Source organism: Bos taurus, chromosome 26 (genome assembly GCF_002263795.3).
Source record: "Bos taurus isolate L1 Dominette 01449 registration number 42190680 breed Hereford chromosome 26, ARS-UCD2.0, whole genome shotgun sequence".
In the NCBI taxonomy this organism is placed as follows: domain Eukaryota; kingdom Metazoa; phylum Chordata; class Mammalia; order Artiodactyla; family Bovidae; genus Bos; species Bos taurus.
The window spans coordinates 8,816,489-8,835,433 of record NC_037353.1 but is presented as its reverse complement, the minus strand read 5'-3'; the positions used below and the strand labels follow the sequence as shown (position 1 = coordinate 8,835,433).

Sequence of the window (18,945 nt, the reverse complement as noted above, 5' to 3'; positions counted from 1 at the left end):
CCTGATGCTGGGAAAGATTGAAGGCAGGAGAAGAAGGGGGATGACAGAGGTTGAGATGGTTGGATGGCATCACTGACGTGATGGACATGAGTTTGAGCAAGCTATGGGAGTTGGTGAAGGACTGGGAAGCCTGGTGTACTGCAGTCCATGGGCTTACAGAGTCGGACACGACCGAGTGACTGAGCTGAACTGAACTGATAGCCCATTAGCAATGTTATCATAGTTTCAGGTGAACAGCAAAGGGACTGAGCCATACATACACATGTATCCATTCTCCCCAAACTCCACTCCCATCGAGGCTGCCACGTAACATTGAGTAGAGTTCCATGTGCTGTAGAGAAGGTCCTTACTGGTTATCCATTTGAAATATAGCAGTGTCTACATGTCGATCCCAAACTCCCTCACAGATCTTAGTTTTTACAAGTCGGGGCTTTGGAGAGTCAGAGAAAGTTAGTCCCAATTTTTTTCCTCACAGAATATTTGATACCACTGATTTTGTTATGTTTGGAGTTGAAGATAAGGTTTGGTATCGTTAGGTTGTTCACTTGTGTTTGACTCTTTGCAACCCTATGGACTGTAGCCCACTAGAACCTCTTCCACGGAATTCTCCAAGCAAGAATACTGGAGTGGGTAGCCATTTCCTTCTCCAGAGGATCTTCTCAACCCTGGGATTGAACCTGGGTCTTCTGCATTGCAGGCAGGTTCTTTACTGTCTGAGCCACCAAGGAAGCCTCAGAGTTTGGTAGACGTGAGCACAAAGAGGCCTGGGAAACAGGAGGTCCAGGCTGTGCTGCTGGGTGACCCTGAACAGGTTTACTCAAGGCTTTGGGTCTATGTGTCAATATCTGTCAACTCTGAGGCTAAGACAAAAAAAACTAATGAGGATATTCCAGCTTTCAAATGATGTGATTGTAGGATTTCCCTACCAGTTTCTGTGTGTAGCAAGATGGCCTATTTAGGTAAGAGATGTCTGGTTCAGTGAGTTGTAGCTGTTTGCTCTGCCTGAGAATTGTTACTGGAATTAATTTGTAGAAGCTGTTAGATATTTGCTCAGCAGATTTCAAACTACATGTTTGATTTTTTCAAGAGTCCATATTAGCAACTGGATGGAACTTTAGATGGTTGAGTTTTTATTCTGTCTTCAAAAACACTGCTACAGAAAGTAGAAAGTCTCTAATGTGTCTCTCTAAATATGTTTTTTATAGTGTTTAGTCCATTATATCAGATTTAAGACACACCTTTACTAAAATTATGTATAGGTAGGGTCATAGTATAGCTCATAAGATGGTCAAAGTCCTTTCGCTGTTTCTTTTCTTTTAATTAATTAAATTGAAATATAGTTGATTTATAATGTGTTAGTCTCTGGTGTACATCAAAGTGATTCAGTTTGTATATATGTGTGTGTGTATATATGTATATATGTGTATATACATATACATATATATATACACACATATACATACATATATATATATATATATAGGTTTCCCTGTGGTTCAGAGGTAAAGAATTTGCCTACCAGTGCAGGAGATGCAGGCTAGATCCCTGGGTAAGGAAGATCCCCTGGAGAAGGAAATGGCAACCCACTCCAGTGTTCTTGCCAGGGAAATCCCATGGACAGAGGAGCCTGGTGGGCTGCAGTCCATGGGGTTGCAAAGAATCTGGACATGACTTAGTTACTAAACAGCAACATTTTATATATATATATATATATATATATATACATACACACATACACATACATACATATTTTCTCAGATTCTTTTCCCTTATAGTTTATTATAGTCAATTATAGTCAATAACTCCCTGTGCTATAGGGAATAAGCAAGTAGGATCTTGTTTATCTATTTTATTATATAGTGGTGTGCATCTGCTAATCCCAAACTCTTATTTATCCCCTTCCCACGCCCCTTTCCCCTTTGGTAATCGTAAGTTTGTTTTCTATGTCTGTATGTCTGTTTCTGTTTTGTAAATAAGTTCATTTGCATCATTTTTTAGATCCCACATATGAGTGATATCAGGTATGTCTTTTTTGTCTGACTTACTTGACTTGGTATGATAATCACTAGATGCATCCATGTTGCTACCAATCACATTTTTTTTTTAATTCTGTAAATTTATTTATTTATTTTTATTTTCATATTTATTATTTTTTTAAATAATTTTTAACATTTTTAAATTTCAGGTATACACATGCTCCCCATCCTGAACCCTCCTCCCTCCCCCCTCCCCATACCATCCCCCTGGGCCATCCCAGCACACCAGCCCCAAGCATCCAGCATCGTGCACTGAACCTGGACTGGCATCTCGTTTCATACATGACATTTCACATGTTTCAATGCCATTCTCTCAAATCTTCCCACCCTCTCCCTCTCCCACAGAGTCCATAAGACTGTTCTATACATCAAGTCTATACAACAAACACTTGAAAAGATGCTCAACATCACTCATTATCAGAGAAATGCAAATCAAAACCACTATGAGGTACCATTTCACACCAGTCAGAATGGCTGCGATCCAAAAGTCTACAAATAATAAATGCTGGAGAGGGTGTGGAGAAAAGGGAACCCTCTTACACTGTTGGTGGGAATGCAAACTAGTACAGCCACTATGGAGAACAGTGTGGAGATTCCTTAAAAAACTGGAAATAGAACTGCCTTATGATCCAGCAATCCCACTGCTGGGCATACACACTGAGGAAACCAGAAGGGAAAGAGACACGTGTACCCCAATGTTCATCGCAGCACTGTTTATAATAGCCAGGACATGGAAGCAACCTAGATGTCCATCAGCAGATGAATGGATAAGAAAGCAGTGGTACATATACACAATGGAGTATTACTCAGCCATTAAAAAGAATACATTTGAATCAGTTCTAATGAGGTGGATGAAACTGGAGCCTATTATACAGAGTGAAGTAAGCCAGAAGGAAAAACATAAATACAGTATACTAACGCATACATATGGAATTTAGAAAGATGGTAACGATAACCCTGTATACGAGACAGCAAAAGAGACACTGATGTATAGAACCAATCACATTTAATTGTGTCAGTGTTTGGCATGTTAAATAGCCTTTGCAGTCCAGGCAGGGAACCTGACTGCCATTTATAAAATTGTTATTTCCTTGGTAATTATAATCTACTTTGTCTTCCAAATGATTAAAAAAAAAGGATGACAGGATGTGTGTGGTAAGAGAGGAAACTGAGGGTCTGAGTCAGAGGTAGTTGAATGGGAGGATGCCTGCTAGTGTGACGGCACGATCTCTCTCCCAGGCCCTGGCCCCTGACCTCCTTCCTTCCCCTCCTGTCTCCGAAGGACAAGTGGTTGCATTAGGAGCCTGTGCGAACTCCCTTCTATATTGGTTATGCATAGCTGCGTGACAGCACCACTACCAACTTAGCTGCTGAATTAGTGCATAACTCTCTGGGACAGCTTCTGTGTGTCAGGAGTCTGGCTGTGGTTTGTCTTGGTACTTTATAAGGCTCCAGCCAGGGTGTCAGCCAGGGCTGCGGTCTCATCTGAGGCTCGAATGTAGAAGGGCTTTCTTCTGAGATCGCATAATTGACGGCAGAATTCAGTTTCTGGTGGGCTCCCAGTTGCTTGTTCACTGTCAGCTGGAGGCTGCCTTCCGCTGGCTCTCTCTATAGGCAGTCCACTGCTTGGCAGCTTGCTTCAGCTTTCCCCCAGAGAATCTTGCTGCAGAATGGATGTTACTGTCTCATGTGACATAACTACATGCCCTGTCATTTTTGTCTTATTCACAAGTCCCACTTGCAGTCAAGGGAAGAGGATTTCACAAGCATGGATAATAAGAGATGGTGGTTATGGGGACTGTTTTGGAGTCTGGCAGGAATATGACTTCTTTTTATCACTTTTTTTCCTCTCTGGGTATTTGTCTACTTAACTTGGGGGCACAGTTCTTTTTTCTTATCCCTTCCTTCTGACCAACATGGGGAACTCAACACCCTGGTGGCCTTTCTTCACTCTTTTCTTCTGTAGAAACACCAGGAAGAGGTAGTAGGAGACTCAGTCTTGATAAGAAACTCTTATGCTTTGGGGGCTCTCCTGTAACACTCGTGTTTTGTGTGTGTGATGTGATTCCTGGCAGGTGTTTCTAAGTCATGATGCGGCTAACATAATGACTTAGGAGGCATCTTCTCAGCTTTTATGTCTTCTGTTCACTGTTGTCTTTAAACAAGTGCTGAAGCCCGAAGCTAGTTCACTTTCCCAGTGCCGTCCTTCTAGAGTTCTTGCTATGACTATGTTTTAGATTTTAATTTAGAATCATTGGCCCTATTAGCTGCCCATTTGTGTCATTTCCCTTATTACCCTCTTCCCTTCAGTCATCTTTACAGGGTTTCTTGCCTTTCTCTGGCCTGCTCCCGGCCTGTGACTTGGTCAGTCTCCAATTACTGCTCTTCCTCATTGCTGAGGAGACAGCATAGTATCAGGTTAAGAGCAAGGACTGAAGCCAGGCTCCCTGGTTTCGAATCTCAGCTTTGCCATTTATTAGCTGAGGAATCTCGAGCAAGTGATGCATTTTGTTTCCAGGTGACTGCTGTGAACTGTTCTGATTTTCTCACTGGCCAACAAGCCTCTGCTCGCTGCTGCTGCTCTCACTGTGCTCCCAAGATACGTGCACAGATATTAGAGTGATGTGTGCTTTACCACTCACTGAAACTTTAGATGAAGCCTTTTTTTCTGGTGAAGTAGGCCAGAACATTTCTGAGCTTATGAGGAAACATCTTTTTTTGATTACTGTTGCCTTGGAACCTACAGACCTCCTAAAGATGAGAATAGTTTACTTCTTCCAATAGCACAACATTTAATGAGCACTTAGTGTTTGTCATGAGCCTTATAAAGCTGTGTGCAGGCAGTATATCTTTAGCCCATAAAGCAACAATAAGTTGTAGTACTACTGTTACTCCCATTCTATTGATGAAACAGAAAAGTGAGTTTAAGTCGCTCAGTCATGTCTGACTCTTTGAGACACCACGGTCTGTAGCCCATCAGGCTCCTCTGTCCATGGGACTCTCTAGGCAGGAATACCGAGGCTCAGGGGAATTTAATGACACGCTCAAGGTCTTCAAGGTAGATTGGGGAGTGTGGTTCTGTGTGACTGCAAAGCACATGCTTTTAGTGACGGAAGGACACCATCTGCCATAGAGAAATCTAAGCACTTTTCATGAACTCTTTAGGAGAAAAGAGGCCAAAAATGCAAAGCAATCATGTCTTATGATACAAGAGCTCCTATCTCCTTCTGCAGTCTTAGTGCAAAGGCCATCCTCTAGCGTCTCGGCTCTCAAATGATCTTGACTTTGATGCCCTCCAGTCACGTTCTACCTTTGGGAAGTTTGGCCTCACCCTCGAAGATAAAGCAGGTGTTCTGAAAGGTCTGTGTTCTTGTTAGCTAGATTTCTTCATGACTGTTGTAGAATCTTAACATCATATATGAGGTGTGATTAAGAAATACTGGGTTTTTAACTATCCCACCCAAGATTTTATATATCCAGATTGTTCTCCTTAAGTGCCTCAGCTAAGTTAATTGCTTGTATTCTGGTGAAACTGCCATTGCACTGCGTTCTCTTAAATGAACGTCACCTCAACCACCTTATAACTCCTTCCCCACCTCCAGCAGTGAGCACAGTGTCCTCTGCCAGCTGCATAGTCCGTTGCTGAAGTCACTTATAATTCTTTCAGATAACCATGGTGGTGGCAAATGACCATCTTTGAGAAAGAATTTGATTCCTAGAACCTATTAAAATGCTTTCCATCATAGCAAAGAATATGTTTTTGTTAAAAAATCAGGAGCAACTAAACTGTAATGAGACATTTACTCGTGGGTTTTGAAGGTACAAGAAGCGTATACAGTTTACTCTGAGCAGTCAGCATCACTGGAGTGAGTCCCAAAGAGATGAAGGGGATCAAGGAGTACTTTCTGTAGATACAAAGTTCTGTTTAAACGTGGGTATTGCTTCACCTCTTGGCCTTTGTTTTCCTTGAAAACGTAGCTGATAAATTCTTACTATTGTTGATGAGGCTGTAATGCAAAGCTTACCTTGGAGATAAATAGCTGGACTGCCACTCTCAAGGTGGCTTTTATGTCCCACAAATGCCCACCAAGTGGTTCACATTATAATGCAAACCAGAAGAATTAACACTAGTGGAAATGATTCATTCCCTCTTTTAAGAATTTATCATCAAAAAAAGAAACTTGGTACTGATGCAAAGAATGCCAACAAATGTATAACTAGAACTTCTGGTTTGCATGTTAGTAAAGGCTGCCAACGAAAGTGGAGATTTTTATTTAACACTTCATTAGGATCAAAATAGAAATGTTCCATGTTGCTGTCAAAAGGATCACTTGAAACTCCTTCCAAACTGTTCACCTACAGAAAGAGTCTGAATTTAATGGACTCAATACCATAATTGTGCTGGTAGCTATGAATTTAATAGACTATCATGCTTGCACTAGCACAATAACACAATAATTATATTTGGGGGACATATTCTGTGGTGGACACTGTATATGTATTATCTCTAATCTGCGCAACTACTCCCCAGGGGGATGTATTATTGTCCCCATTTTACAGACCTGGAAACTGAGGCTTAATAATTAAATTACTTGGCAAAGACCAATGCTGTTAAATAGCAAAAGGTGGAATTCACGCTTATGTGTTTTAAACTTACATCAAATCCTCTGCATTTGAGCAAGTTCCTCTGTGCTGGGTATAATCTACAGATCTTTGACTCTTCATTCCTTCCCTGCTATTTTTGTTGGTGTTGACAAGAACTACGAAGTTTTCTGTATTGGTGTGGTGTTTTTCATTTCTCTCCCTTTATGCCCCTCTTACACACACACATACACCCTAAAGGTCTGGATAACTAGGAGATTCTGCCTGTTCTGTAACTGAGGTTAACCGTGTCTCATGGTATCTCTGCGTGGAGGCATTTTATCATTAATATTATCTCCTGTCTCTGAACTCCTTTAACACTGAGGCTTCAAGCAAGGAAAGTTAACAGGTTCTTCTTTTATAAGTGTCGTCTACTTGGAGCCGTATGTTCTTCACATAAAAGGAGCAGTCCTTGCGTTCTGCTTGGTAGAAGTGAGATGTTTTCATTTGGGCTGTACTGTAAAGGGAAACTGGAACTTCATATCCCTTGCTGGTGGGCCCTAAAATGTTGTGAAATTGAAAAACAGAAGTAAAACATACTCTGATCATTTACTTTCAGTAAAAGGGGGACAGTTTGCTGAGTGTAAGCCATTCAGCTCAGTCGCTCAGTCGTGTCCGACTCTTTGCGACCCCATGGACTGCAGCACACCAGGCCTCCCTGTCCGTCACCAACTCCTGGAGTTTACTCAGACTCATGTCCATTGACTCAGTGATTCCATTCAACCATCTTATCCTCTGTCGTCTCCTTCTCTCCTGCCTTCAATCTTTCCCAGCATCAGGGTCTTTTCAAATGAGTCAGTTTTTTGCATCAGGTGGCTAAAGTATTGGAGCTTCAGCTTCAGCATCAGTTCTTCCAATGAATATTAGGGACTGGTTTCCTTTAGGATGGACTGGTTGGATCTCCTTGCAGTCCAACGGACTCTCAAGAGTCTTCTCCAACACCAACAGTTCAAAAGCATCAATTCTTCTGTGCTCAGCCTTCTTCACAGTCCAACTCTCACATCCATACATGACTGCTGGAAAAACCATAGCTTTGACTAGATGGACCTTTGTTGGCAAAGTAATGTCTCTGCTTTTTAATATGCTATCTAGGTTGGTCATAACTTTCCTTCCAAGAAGTAAGTGTCTTTTAATTTCATGGCTGCAGTCACCATCTGCAGTGATTTTGGAGCCCCCCAAAATAAAGTCTGTCACTGTTTCCCCATCTATTTGTCATGAAGTGATGGGACCGGATTCCATGATCTTTGTTTTCTGAATGTTGAGCTTTAAGCCAACTTTTTCACTTTTCTCTTTCACTTTCATCAAGAGGCTCTTTAGTTCTTCTTCAAATTCTGCCATAACGGTGGTGTCATCTGCATATCTGAGGTTATTGATATTTCTCCCGGCAGTCTTGATTCCAGCTTGTGCTTCATCCAGCCCAGCATTTCTCATGATGTACTCTGCATATAAGTTAAATAAGCAGGGTGACAATATACAGCCTTGATGTACTCCTTTCTTGATTTGGAACCAGTCTGTTGTTCCATGTCCAGTTCTAACTGTTGCTTCTTACCTGCATACTGATTTCTCAGGAGGTCAGGTGGTCTGGTATTCCCATCTCTTTCAGAATTTCCCACAGTTTATTGTGATCCACATAGTCAAAGGCTTTGGCATAGTCAATAAAGCAGAAGTAGATGTTTTTCTGGAACTCTCTTGCTTTTTCCATGATCCAGCAGATGTTGGCAATTTAATCTCTGGTTCCTCTTGCTTTTCTAATTCCAGCTTGAACATCTGGAAGTTCACAGTTCACATACTGTTGAAGCCTGGCTTGGAGAATTTTGAGCGTTACTTTACTAGCGTGTAAGATGAGTGCAATTGTGCGGTAGTTTGAGCATTCTTTGGCATTGCCTTTCTTTGGGATTGGAATGAAAACTGACCTTTTCCAGTCCTGTGGCCACTGCTGAGCTTTCCAAATTTGCTGGCATATTGACTACAGCACTTTCACAGCATCATCTTTCAGGATTTGGAATACCTCCACTGGAATTCCATCACCTCCACTAGCTTTGTTTGTAGTGATGCTTTCTAAGGCCCACTTGACTTCACATTCCAGGATGTCTGGCTCTAGGTGAGTGATCACACCATCGTGATTATCTGGGTCATTAAGATCTTTTTTGTATAGTTCTTCTGTGTATTCCTGCCACCTCAATTTCTTCTGCCTCTGTTAGGACCATACCATTTCTGTCCTTTATTGTGCCCATCTTTGCATGAAATGTTCCCTTGGTATCTCTAATTTTTTTTGAAGAGATCTCTAGTCTTTCCCATTTTGTTGTTTTCCTCTATTTTTTTGCATTGATCACTGAGGAAGGCTTTCTTATCTCTCTTTGCTCTTCTTTGGAACTCTGCATTCAAATAGGTATATCTTTCCTTTTCTCCTTTGCTTTTCGCTTCTCTTCTTTTCATAGCTATTTATAAGGCCTCCTGAGACAACCATTTTTGCCTTTATGCATTTCTTTTTCTTGGGGATCATCTTGATCCCTGCCTCCTGTACAATGTCATGAACCTCTGTCCATAGTTCTTCAGTCACTCTGTCTATCAGATCTAATCTCTTGAATCATTTCTCACTTCCACTGAATAATCATAAGGGATTTGATTTAGGTCATACCTGAATCGTCTAGTGGTTTTCCCTACTTTCTTCAATTTAAGTCTGAATTTGGCAATAAGGATTTCATGATCTCAGCCACAGTTAGCTCCTGGCCTTTTTGTTGTTGTTGACTGTATAGAGCTTCTCCATCTTTGGCTGCAAAGAATATAATCAATCTCATTTTGGTGTTGGCCATCTGGTGATGTCCATGGGTAGAGTCATCTCTTGTGTTGTTGGAAGACGGTGTTTGCTATGACCAGTGAGTTCTCTTAGCAAAACTCTATTAGCCTTTGTCCTGCTTCATTCTGTACTCCAAGGCCAAATTTGCCTGTTACTCCAGGTATTTCTTGACTTCCTTCTTTTGCATTCCAGTCCCCTATAATGCAGAGAAGGTGATGGCACCCCACTCCAGTACTCTTGCTTGGAAAATCCCGTGGACTGAGGAGCCTGGTAGGCTGCAGTCCATGGGGTCGCTGAGAGTCAGACATGACTGAGCGACTTACCTTTCACTTTTCACTTTCATCCATTGGAGAAGGAAATGGCAACCCACTCCAGTGTTCTTGCCTGGAGAATCCCAGGGACGGGGGGAGGCTGGCGGGCTGCCGTCTATGGGGTCGCACAGAGTCGGACACGACTGAAGTGACTTAGCAGCAGCAGCCCCTATAATGAAAAGGACATCTTTTTTGAGTGTTAGTTGTAGGTCTTCTCAGATATGCAGATGACACCACCGTTATGGCAGAAAGTGAAGAGGAACTCAAAAGCCTCTTGATGAAAGTGAAAGAGGAGAGTGAAAAAGTTGGCTTAAAGCTTAACATTCAGAAAACTAAGATTATGGCATTTGGTCCCATCACTTCATGGCAAATAGATGGGGAAACAGTGGAAACAGTGTCAGACTTTATTTTTGGGGGCTCCAAAATCACTGCAGATGGTGATTGCAGCCATGAAATTAAAAGATGCTTACTCCATGGAAGGAAAGTTATGACCAACCTAGATAGCATATTGAAAAGCAGAGACATTACTTTGCCAACAAAGGTCCATCTAGTCAAGGCTATGGTTTTTCCAGTAATCATGTATGGATGTGAAAGTTGGACTGTGAAGAAAGCTGAGCGCTGAAGAATTGATGCTTTTGAACTGTGGTGTTGGAGAAGACTCTTGAGAGTCCCTTGGACTGCAAGGAGATCCAACCAGTCCATTCTAAAGGAGATCAGCCCTGGGTGTTCTTTGGAAGGAATGATGCTAAAGCTGAAACTCCAGTACTTTGGCCACCTCATGTGAAGAGTTGACTCATTGGAAAATATGCTGATGCTGGGAAGGATTAGGGGCAGGAGGAGAAAGGGACGACAGAGGATGAGATGGCTGGATGGCATCACCGACTTGATGGACGTGAGTTTGAGTGAACTCCGGGAGTTGGTGATGGACAGGGAGGCCTGGTGTGCTGTGATTCATGGGTTCACAAAGAGTCGGACACGACTGAGCGACTGAACTGAACTGAACTGAACTGTAGGTCTTCAACCTTTTCAAGGAGGTCGCCATTATCTTCATTACCTCCACCATCGTTTGGCCCCAGGCAAATAACAGGGAGGGAACACAGCCCCACCCATCAATAGAAAGTTGGATTAAAGGTTTACTGAGCATGGCCCCACCCATCAGAACAAGACCCAGTATCCCCCTCAGTCAGTCTCTTATGAAATCAGCAAGCTTTCATAAGCCTCTTATCCTTCTCCATCTGAGGAGAGATAGACTGAAAACCACAGTCACAGAAAACTAACCAATCTGATCACATGGCCCACAGCCTGGTCTAACTCAATGAAACTATGAGCCTTGCTGTGTGGGGCTACCCAAGACCATCGGGTCATGGTGGAGAGCTCTGACAAAATGTAGTCCACTGGAGAAGGGAAAGACAAATCACTTCAATATTCTTGCGTTGAGAACCTCATGAACAGTATGAAAATGCAAAAAGGTAGGACACTGAAAGATGAACTCCCCAGGTCGGTAGTTGCCCAATAAGCTCCTGGAGATCAGTGGAGAAAGAACTCTAGAAAAAATGAAGAGATGGAGCCAAAGCAACAACACCCAATTGTGCATGTGACTGGTGATGGAAGTAAGTGAAAGTGAAAGTTGCTCAGTCGTGTCCGACTCTTTGTGACCCCATGGACAATACAGTCCATGAAATTCTCCAGGCCAGAATACTGGAGTGGGTAGCCTTCTCCAGGGGCTCTTCTGAGCCCGGGGATTGAACCCAGGTTTCCCACATTGCAGGTGGATTCTTTACCAGCTGAGCCACGATGGAAGTAAAGTCTGATGTTATAAAGAGCAATATTGCATAGGAACCTGGAATGTTAGGTCCATGAATCAAGGCAAATTGGAAGTGGTCAAACAGAAGATGCCAAGAGTGAACATCGACATTTTAGGAATCAGCAAACAAAAGTGGACTGGAATGGGTGAATTTAACTCAGATGACCATTATATGTACTACTGTGGGCAAGAATCCCTTAGAAGAAATGGAGTAGCCATCGAAGTCAACAGAAGAGTCTGAAATGCAGTATTTGGACGCAGTGTCAAAAATGACAGAATGATCTCTGTTCATTTCCAAGGCAAACCATTCAATATCACAGTAATCCAAGTCTATGCCTGGTCCAGTGTAATCCATTAGTCCACAAATTATATGGATCACCAATATCTGAACTGAAAGTATGGACAAACTAGCAAGTCTGAGCACTGAGTGTCCCTTGTTAGATTAAAGCATGCTTGACTTTGGCACATCATGGCTTTCATTTCATTTAATCCGAACAACCACACAGTATGGTAGGGGCCATTTGATCCTCTTTCAGAAATAATGAAATTGAGGCTGGGGAACGTGAATGGATTTTCCCAAGGTCATGTGACTAGAAAGTGGTAGGACTTTGAGCAAACCTTTTATCTAGGCATTGTCCTTTGACAGATGGTGGTTTGGGTTGCCTAATCATGTCTCTCTTCTATCTTGTAATCTTTAAACAGTTTGTGAAATAGATCAACAATTCAAATGGGAATCAACATAGGTAGTAACTTAATTATTGATAAAAGCAGGATTGGAAAACTCAGAAGTGTCAGTTCGCTCTGTCTCTAAAACATGCATTGGACCCCAGTAACCCTAATGGAGTCATCCTAGTCCAGCAACTCTGCTGGAGAGAAGCCAACAGAGAGAGCTGGCTGGTCCTCCCAGAAACTGGCTGCTGTTGTCCTGTTTACTGTGGGGAAATTAGCTTGACTCCCGGTGTTGGAGAGAACTGGGGGGAGACCCTTGCTGCCCAGCTCAGAGTGGGGCCTCAGCACCACGCCAGTGGTTCCTCTAGAGTTCTCAAGTGGTTGAAAGTTGCTCAGTCGTGTCCAGCTCTTTGCGACCCCATGGACTGTAGCCTACCAGGCTTCTCTGTCCATGGGATTTTTCAGGCAAGAGTACTAGAGTGGGTTGGCATTTCCTTCTCCAGGGGATCTTCCTGACCCAGGGATTGAACCCAGGTCTCCCTCATTGTAGGCAGATGCTTTACCCTCTGAGCCACCAGGGAAGCCCAAGTGGCTAGTCACTCACTTTTAAGAAGGAAGAAGGGGTTTGGGGAAGGGGAGAGAAAGTGGCTTACTCTAATACTGCTTCCTTCTAAGAGACAGACTAAAAATTTCTTCCCGAAAACATAAGGGAGGGTATTTTAAAAGTCTCCACCCCAACCCCCCAACAGTAGAGATAGCGCTCTTTAAAGTCTTTTCTCTTGAGGTGATCTTCTGTGGTGTTCTCTCCTGCCGTTTTGATTTTGGAGAGAAAGGAAGAGACGACCATATTTCTCTCTAAGTTATAAAGAAAGGAGAAGACTTATGTAGTAGAAACCAAGAAATGGACTTTATGAGATATATAATCAGATTCTCTCTTCTCATGGCAGGTGATGGAAATGTACAGGAACAGTGGGAGAAGCCGGTAACTTATAGGAAGCCAAGATGACAAGAATTTTAAAAAATAATCAGTGAGTAAAATTTTGTTAGCTCTTTGGCATTCTTTTGACTACAGGGTGAATTTTCTGTAAGAAACAAAGTTAAAATAATAGCCCAATTAAATACCTTAAAAGTTTAAAAAAGAAAATTTTGAAAAGTAAGTATCTGAGTATGTAAATACTTCAGAAACTTGGTGCCAACATTTCAGAGATTCTTTTGCATTGTTCTTTCTTGGCAGAGTGTCTCATTTTAAGTTGAGTGTGTCAGCTTGGTGGATAGAGTATAAATATTTAAAAAACTGAAAGGGGATCCCTCTTACATTAACCTTGGACTTAGCCTGTCTCAAATGCAGATCATTCTTTCTTCCACTGGTGCCATGGGCCTTATTTCTTACTCACTTTTTGTGGGTACATTTTGGAGGTAAATATGAATAAACTTGGTGAATATGAAAAAATTGAGCTCTTTGTCTAGTCCTCTTCAATGTACCTTTTTTTTTTTTCTTTTAACACATAAAAGGCCGTTAGTATTTGCAAATTACGTGACAGTTATATGTGATTGGTTTTGGTTTCATTATGGTAGTCATAATGGTTAGTGGAAAGGTCATACATTTTTGAGTCAGACATTCACACACCTGACTCTGGCTATTGTGGTTTTAGTCCTTACTCAGCCTCTCCACCTCAGTTGACTCATCAGTATCCTGGATTTGATAATATTTCTCATGAAATGAAAGACTATTAGGATAGTACTTTGTGCTGTGACTGTTACATTACAGGGCCACAGTACAAGTAGTTACTTTCCATCCTTATATTTGCATCATGATTTATAGTTTACAGACCGTTATTTTGATTTAGGAGACTGACCAGCTTAACTTCCTGAGCTACTGCCAGGCAGTGGTGGGTAAACATTGCAGATATTGATATGCAAGTAAATGTTCAGAGTCAGTCCTGATTGGGGGGCGGGGGGCGGGCAGTGGTTTGTAGCATTTGCAAATTTCTGTAGTGTGAACACTTTCACCATCGCTGATTTCATGCTACCATCAAGCATTACTGCCAGCAGAGTTGAGAAGTGATTGCAGGAGCACACCTTTATATGATTCCCTACCAACCAGGTACAACAGTTGCAAAGAACATCAAAGATCATTGATCGTAGTAAAACAGGAAATGATGTGTTTTTGTTTCTAGTATAGTTTAATTGTTTTGGAGAAGGCAATAGCAACCCACTCCAGTACTCTTGCCTGGGGAATCCCATGGACAGAGGAGCCTAGTAGGCTACAATCCATGGTGTTGCTAAGAGTCGGACACGACTGAGCGACTTCACTTTCACTTTTCACTTTCATGCATTGGAGAAGAAAATGGTAACCCTCTCCAGTGTTCTTGCCTGGAGAATCCCAGAGACAGGGGAGCCTGGTGGGCTGCCGTCTATGGGGTCGCACAGAGTCGGACACGACTGAAGTGACTTAGCAGCAGCATTTTAATTGTATGTTTATATAATTTAGCATTTATTGATGGTGTGTTTAACAATCGCCTTGCCCCAAGTCCTGAGAATATGCAAGGTTTTAAGGGAGTGATACATGAGCTGGCCTCAGCACACCAGTGGTGGTAAGTTTCCTATTGTGAAGACATTTCCAAGCCAGAAATCTTCAATTATCTTTCTTAGCCCTGGTGGTAAGAGTTTGGTTTGGTTGATAAAAGCAAGATCTGCTTTTGAATCCACGCTAGGTAACCCAAGTTGTCATGCCCCCACAGCTTCTGGCGTGAAGATAAGTGCCAAGATCAATCCAGAATTTAGATCTATTTTTTTAAGTGTGTGACTATAGTGCTCATGTTATTAACTCAGCTTTGTAACTGGCCCCTGGCACCCCTCACTTCTTCTGGCTTTTGAGTGATAGTGTGTGGAGATAAGTCAGACTGTTTACTTTCTTTTGAACTTTTTTATTTTCCTTCTTTGTACTCTGGCGAGTCTGCATTTCCTCAGGTAGTGACACTTTGGGGACAAGCAGCCAAGGTGTCTCTTGACTAATGATGGCACGTAGCTTCGCTTTTGATTCAGAAATTAAGAAAAAGGAATTGTCTCCAGAGAGAACAAACCAAAACCAAAAACCTGAGCAGTTTAAAGTTCATACCGGCTGGATTAAGATCTTAGGGAGTAAAATGGAGAGAAGAAAGGAAACTGGATCAGATATCTCAGTGTTTCTTCTGGAAGCAATTTCTTTAGTCTTGTCACTTGCCCTTTAGAAGGGAATAATTGAAGCCTGAAATTGCTAAGTAACAGCTAAGATCGTGGTGCTTGTATTTATTTTAAATCTCACCCACCTAGTTCTCAAAACACATTCTTTATTGAACCTTCAAAAAAAAAATGCCTTGGCTATTTCAAAACCTTTGTTTATGTCAATTCCCTGAATCAGACTTACATAATCTTAAAACATTTATTTCCCTTATTTCTTCCTAAAACAATAGGTATTTATATTTCCTACCGAGTCAGGATTGGACTTGGATTATTATAAAAGTAATTCTTGTCCTTTTGAAGAGGAAGCTCATGGGTAAAAGTCTGAGAGGCTAATTTCTGGACTAAGAAATATTGACATATCTTAAGTTGAATCAGGGTGTCTTTGGTAACTCTGAAAGCAAACATGGGAGTAATGATTAATAGAGAAGTGTTCCCACAGATAAAATATCCTGACTGATAATTTCTCCCTCCAAAATGGACCCTATGCATCTTCCAAACATCCCCACAGTAGATTAATTTTTGATTAGAGCACTGCGTGTACAAATGTCAAATGTGCAGATTTTAGAGCCTTGCTTTATGCTCACATCAGCATACTCAGTGGTGTCTGGAGACTTGAGAGTCATGGGTCATTAGGGTAGATTCCCTGGTGACACAGATGGTTAAGAATCTGCTTTCAACGCAGGTGACTTGGGTTCCATCCCTGAGTTGGGAAGACACCCTAGAGAAGGGAATGGCTACCTACTCCAGTTTTCTTACCTGGAAAATCCCAGGGACAGAGGAGCCTGGAGGGCTACAGTCCATGGGGTCACAAACAGTCGGACAGGACTGAATGACTAAGCAGCAGTAAAAATAAAACAGGCTTATTCCACTTATTCAAGAGTTGATAATCAAGTCTGAACCGAGAAAACTGTCATTTCAAAACAAGCGTGGTAAATGTTATGATATATTAAATACTCAGGAAACAGACAAGAGAGAGGAATTACCTGTGTGATAAGAGTGGGCTGGGGGGGTGTTCAGGAGCAGATGACATTTGAATTGCGTATTTAATGATTAATGCCTTTTAATTAAAATGCCTTTTTTTAGGTTATAAAATTAACAATGCTAATTGGAAAGAATATTAAAATGTGAAAATTATTAAGATTAGAAAACTCATTATCACTACCCAGAGATACGATTATTAGGTTTTTGTTTTTTTTATATATTTTGCATACTGTTCCTGTGCCCAAATTAGATATTTTTTCTCCCTAAAATGGATCATTATCAATATTACTTTGAAACCTGATTAGACTAATAATAAACTGAGACCATGCCAAATCAATAGATATAATCTACATCATTTTTGTTACTGTTCTATAGCATCCCATGTATATGTGATCTGTAATGTATTTAGCCATTTCCTTACTAGTGAGCATTTAGTTTGTTTTCAACTTTTCATTCTTTTAAAGCCCACTGTGATGAACATCTTTGTGTATGCACTGTGGTACACTTAGCCAATTACTTGGACAGGATCTTTGAACAGAGTGTGTAGGTAGAACAGTTTTTGAGCCAAGAGGGAGAGGTGGGAAAGGAAGATTCCATTCTCGGGAAAGGCCAGAATTGTAGTTTGGTTGAATGCAGAGAGAAGGCAGGTCCTGCTAATTAGGACTAGAGGTAGAAGACAGAGGTAGGAGCATCTTTGATGTTAAGCCCTGTATTCACTCTTAGTTGGGGGCCACGTGTGGAATCTCTATCATACTTGAAATGAAGACTGTCTTTAATTGCCCTCCATTTCTCTTGTTTGGGAAAAAATAAAAAATTAATAGTGGTGCCTTCTGAAACTTCTTGAGAGTCTTAAGAAACTGACTAGTCAGGAAGTAAACAAGTAAGAGAAGTCATGGGGAAAGTACGTGTGTGTGCATAGAAAAAAACTCGACTAGGGGAGCTTATGGTTTTGACAGGGGAAGAAAATACCATTAATAAATGTATTTTCTACTTAAGAAATTTAAACAAACTGTTTATTATTAAATTTAAAGATAATTTGGGAAAGATATGGGATAAGGGATAAATATCATAATTTAATAGTAATACCACTTTATATTTAGCGAGTACTTTTATGTGCTTATGTGTTTTAAATACATCGTTTTACTTAATCTCTCAACAACTGTCTTAGAAAGTGTCTAAGATTATCTCCATTTTGTGGGTGAAACTAAAGTCTCCAAGGCTGCTTTGGTGAGAGATCACCAGAATTGGGTTCCAGTTCAGGTGCCACTGGGGCCTTGGGCAAGTCCTGGGATTGCACTAGGATGGTTGTCAGAATACAGTGAGACAATATCTGCAAGCTTATGAGAACAGCATAAAGCACCATAGAAATGAGGACTGCTTCTTATAATAGGACACCTTCTTCTCTCATTACTGAAGGGAAGAAAGCACTTCTCTAGCCATTTTCCATTCCCTTTACCGTAGGTTACATTACCATCTTCTGCTTCTGTTAGGTCCATACCATTTCTGTCCTTTATCGAGCCCATCTTTGCATGAAATGTTCCCTTGGTATCTCTAATTTTCTTGAAGAGATCTCTGGTCTTTCCCATTCTGTTGTTTTCCTCTATTTCTTTGCATTGAACACTGAGGAAGGCTTTCTTATCTCTTCTTGCTATTCTTTGGAACTCTGCATTCAGATGCTTGTATCTTTCCTTTTCTCCTTTGCGTTTCGCTTCTCTTCTTTTCACAGCTATTTGTAAGGCCTCCCCAGACAGCCATTTTGCTTTTTTGCATTTCTTTTCCATGGGGATGGTCTTGATCCCTGTCTCCTGTACAATGTCACGAACCTCCGTCCATAGTTCATCAGGCACTCTATCTATCAGATCTAGGCCCTTAAATCTATTTCTCACTTCCACTGTACAATCATAAGGGATTTGATTTAGGTCATACCTGAATGGTCTAGTGGTTTTCCCTACTTTCTTCAATTTAAGTCTGAATTTGGCAATAAGGAGCTCATGATCTGAGCCACAGTCAGCTCCCAGTCTTGTTTTTGCTGACTGTGGAAAATTCTGAAAGAGATGGGAATACCAGAGCACCTGATCTGCCTCTTGAGAAACCTATATGCAGGTCAGGAAGCAACAGTTAGAACTGGACATGGAACAACAGACTGGTTCCAAATAGGAAAAGGAGTACGTCAAGGCTGCATATTGTCACCCTGCTTATTTAACTTATATGCAGAGTACATTAAGAGAAATGCTGGGCTGGAAGAAGCACAAGCTGGAATCAAGATTGCCGGGAGAAATATCAATAATCTCAGATATGCAGATGACCCCACCCTTGTGGCAGAAAGTGAAGAGGAACTAAAAAGCCTCTTGATGAAAGTGAAAAGAGGAGAGTTGACTTAAAGCTCAAAATTCAGAAAACGAAGATCATGGCATCTGGTCCCATCACTTCATGGCAGATAGATGGGGAAACAGTGGAAACAGTGTCAGACTTTATTTTTTGGGG

General features: G+C 41.4%; 1 protein-coding gene across 31 annotated transcripts in view; it reads left to right on the top strand.

Annotated features, from left to right (window-relative positions):
- SGMS1 (sphingomyelin synthase 1) overlaps positions 1-18,945 on the top strand; it is a 323,882-nt gene that overhangs the window by 189,029 nt on the left and 115,908 nt on the right. For 27 of the 31 annotated variants that reach the window (NM_001206135.2, XM_059881886.1, XM_005225390.4 and 24 more), the window contains one exon: positions 13,206-13,286. The exons of the other annotated variants lie outside the window; for them this stretch is intronic. The gene's annotated coding sequence lies outside the window, so the exon portion shown is untranslated. The remainder of the gene's footprint in view (positions 1-13,205; positions 13,287-18,945) is intronic. 31 annotated transcript variants of the gene reach the window in all.